This window comes from Octodon degus, unplaced genomic scaffold, assembly GCF_000260255.1.
Source record: "Octodon degus isolate 3935 unplaced genomic scaffold, OctDeg1.0 scaffold00224, whole genome shotgun sequence".
NCBI classification, from domain to species: Eukaryota; Metazoa; Chordata; class Mammalia; order Rodentia; family Octodontidae; genus Octodon; species Octodon degus.
In genome coordinates, this window is record NW_004524800.1 from 1,407,883 (window position 1) to 1,412,388 (window position 4,506).

The window sequence follows — 4,506 nt, forward strand, 5'->3', positions numbered from 1 at the left end:
ATTTCACTGACCTTCTCAGACCCGAAAGCTACAACTCTTGTTGCATAGGTCCTGCTTTACCTTGGTCCTAACCATCCAGTAGAAAAGTATGAAGAAGAAATATAGGAAGTAAAGCCATGATGTTATGTTGAGCTGTGAGGAACTCAGGTCAATAATTTCTGACATTGCCAGTTAAACAGAAGACCCAATGTTATTATGGCCTCTGGACTCTTTTAGAATATTTTGCTGAGTTTACACACCTGTAATATTCAAATAACAGAACTTAGAAAAAAAAGGGATACAGATGAATGTCCATTTTGTATCTGTGTATGCAAAGTGGATGGGATAGATATATACTTACATTCTGTTAATGAATAGAATGATTTGTTCTAATGGTGTTTGTAAATAGGATCTCAAGTCCACATCTTGTACAGCAATTAACCACTAAGAAGAATGTATGCAGTGTGTTAGTTATGGAAACTGTCCTAGCGATTTGATTTGAAACTGTCTCATTGCTATCTGTTTATCAATGAAATTATGAAAAAAAAATAAAAAAAGAAAAAAGAGCGCAAGGGAGGGGTAGCAGCAGCTCAAGCAGCTAGCTTTTCTTCCCACCTTACATTGTAATGTAAATTACCTGCCCCAGGGTAGGGGAAGTATTCACACCTATGGGTACTTCCCAGTACTTACCCACTATGGGTAATCCCAGCAGTACTAAAACCCATAATCCCAGCCTTGGATCACACATAACCTCAGTGGATCATGAGTTAACACAAACTCTAGAAGTCCTCACCCCATGACTGCATGAGGCTTTGGGGGGACAACTAGACACAAACCATAACACTCACATTTAATTGGCTTATTTTGTTCTTATTGCTACTAAATTGTTTGATTTTTATGAAATATTCTGAAATTTTATCCCCAGGCTGACAGATTTGTGTCATATGTGTCATTCTACACGTTGTTTTTTACTTTGTTGATTTATTCCTTTGCCTAAAAAACTTGCTATAGTGATATAATTTCTTCTGATAATTTATGCATTTCCATTATTTTGAATTAGTATGCAATAAATCTAGTGTGTACACTAATGTCTTGAGAAGTTTCCTCCACTTTTTTTCTAGCAGTTTGAATATAGCAGGCCTTACATATCTTTTATACATTTTGTGATGGCTTTTTGATATCTTTTATACATGGATATCCATTTTTTTCATATAATTTATTGAATAACATTCCTTCTCCCATCTATATTTTGGGTCGATTTTTTAAAACTTGTGTCTCATACTTCCATGAATTTCATGATTGTATCTCTAATCTTTTCCATTGATCTATGTGTCTGATTATATGCTTGCTCCATGCTGTATTGTTATTAAAGTTTCCTAGTATGTTTTGAAATAATTACACATCTACAATATTTAAATGGCATTGGAATACCCATCTCTGACAAAATTAAACAAAAAAGCAGGATATAAATGAAGGATCATTTTGTATCTGTTTGTACAAAATAGTTAGGATATATATACGGCTACTTTCTCTTAATTCAATGAGAAGAAAGATTTTCACTAATAGTGTTTGAACAGGATATCATGTCTGCATCTTGTACTATGAATAACTACTATGAAGACAACAATATGCAATGTATTCATTATTGAAACTGTCCTAACCTGTTTTGAATCTTGCTCAATAAAATTAATAAAATAAATAAATAAAAATGAATTATATTCTTCCGGCTTTGTTCTTTAATCAAGATTGCCTTTTACTCTGCATTATTTGTGATTATAAATGAAATTTAACACTGTTTTTACTATCTATAGGAAGATAACCATTTTTGGGCCTAGCAAGATAGCTCAGTGGATTAAAGCGCCTGCTTAGTCAAAACATAGGGACTGCGATTTGATACCTGGCACCACATGCCTTGCCATCCCTGTCCCCCAAGGCGGGCTGAACCAGCCAGGGTCTGGGACTGGTGACACATACCTGTAATCCCACGGCTGGGGAGGCTGAAAGCAGGAGGACTGCCATGAGTCCAAGCCGCATGGTCAAACCCTGTAGCAATCAAACACATAAAAAGCCATTGTAACTTTGATGAGAATTGCATTGAATTTGTAGATTTCTTTGGGCATATGAAAATATTAATGACATTCTTTCATTGCATAAACATGGAATATCTAATTTTTGTGTTCTCATTGATTTGTTCCATCTGTGTTTTACAATATATATTGTAGAAAAGATTTACTTCTTTTGTCATATTTCCTTGCAGGTGGTTTTTGTACCTGTTATATACAGTATTGTTCATTTGATTTATTTTTTAGCAAGTTAGTTACTGTTTTGCAAAAATGCTATAGGTTTTTAAATGTTTTATAACCTGAAATTTTACTTTTTTTTTTTTTTGCAGAACTGGGGAAACTCAGGCCACTGCGCTTGCCAGGTAAGTGCTTATTCCACTGAGCCAGCTCCCCGGCCCCTGAAATTTTACTTAATTTAACTTTTCTAACAGATCTTTTTGTTAGAATACTTAAGTTTTGTACACATAAGAGAAAAAATAGAGAATTTCTTTCCTATTTGGAAATGCTTTCTTTCTATCACCCGTTCTTTTGTTTAAGATGATAAATACTTTGTTGAATAAAAGTACTAAAAGCAGACATTCTTGTCTTGTTGCAGACTGTAAAGAAAACATTTGCAGATTTGTCACATTTGCTAAAGTGCTGGCTGCTTTTGTTATATATATAGCTTATAGTATGTTGTGGTTCAGGTTTCTATGCTTAATTTTTAAAAATTCTTTTTGATGAAAGAATGGTGAACTTTAGAAAATGCTCTTTCTCCACCTATTGTGATGATCATATTGTTTTAGTTCTATATTCTCTCAGTGTGTATTATGCCTATGGGCTTATATATTTTGAATCATTATAGAATACTTGGGATTATCTCACATAATTGTGTTGTATAAAAATTTGGTGTTGGGGCTGGGGAGATGGCTCAGTGGAATAAGTGCTTCCCTGGCAAGCACAAGTGCCTGAGTTCAATCCCTTGTTCCGAAAAAAAAAGAACAAACAAACAGAAAAAAACTTGCTATAAGTTAGCTTCAGTTCGTTAGCATTTTCTGATGATTTCAATATCTCTACTTATATATGAATATTGGGTTTTAGTTTTCCATTCTCTTTTCTCTCTCTCTCTCTCTCTCTCTCTCTCTCTCTCTCTCTCTCTCTCTCTCTCTCTTTCTCTCTGTTTCATTTTGGTGTCTTTGGTTTTGGTAACAAAATAATAATACACTTATATAAGAAGAGATTTTCATTGCTAGGCACAGTATTATCTCTATTCATCACTCTTAATATTTTTATTTACACAGCAAAGCCTTGTTTGGAAGCATAATTTGTTCCACAAACAAACTTGTAATCCAAAGTACTTGTGTATCAAAGCAAATTTTACCAAGAAAAATAATGGAAACTCAGATTCTGAAAGCCAGAAATTTTATATAAAATAATTACAATACTATAATGTAGAACAAAATAATAGGGAAAATACAAGACAAAAAAAAATAACCTATGCTTCTATTTAAAAGCCTTAGGGGCTGGAGAGATGGCTCAGTGGAATAAGTGCTTCCCTGGCAAGTGCAAGGGCCTGAGTTCAAACCCCAGTTCAGCCGAAAAAAGTAAATAAATAAAAATAAATAAAATAAAAATAAAAATAAAAATCTTTTAGCTGGTGTGAGAGAGCTGAGAGAGAGGATTACTGTGTAGGAAAGATTTCACTATCACTACTGGAATTACTCCTATTACCTCGGTGGAATCCTTTTCTTTTCCTGAAACTTTAACAAAGAATATATCCATTGATAGTTCCTTTTGCTTATTTTTGAGGATTTGATAAAAATGTGATTTTTTTTGTTTTTGTTTTGGTATTTTAGGGAAGGGTCTACAGAGTGTTTAGGTTCTCACTACTAGATTCCACTCATAGTAATCCACCTGTTTACAGTCTCCCAAGAGCTGGAATTACAGGTGCATGCCACCACGTCCAGTCTCCATTGCTATCTCAGAAGGCTCCCAGGGGTGGGGCTTGCACAGCAGGCCTGGGGATTGAACTTCCAGCTCCTTTGCTTGCTTGCAGGCTCTTTAATCTGCTGAGCTATTTGGCCAGCCCAGAAATGTGAAATTTGATCATCATTAAAAAATTCATCACTTAAGCTGCTATAGCTTTAACTTGGATTTTCCACAAAATTTTGTACTGTTTCCCACATTTTACACATCTCCCTAATTTCATTTGCAGTGGGAGATTCCACTAGCATTGTTTTTCTTCTCCTCTTCAGATGAGAGCTCCATAACTTCTTATCCTGCATGTGGGAGAGGAAAAGAGAAAGTGGGAAAAACAATTAGCTCAGTTGTGATCATGTTGTATTCAGTATCACATACTACTTTTATTGCAAGACAGTAATTGTTTTTCAAGTTCAAATTATTAGAAATATTTGCTTATATTGTGGAATACTCACAGAACGAGTTATAATACAATATGTTATTATACCTTTGTATATCTCAAAGA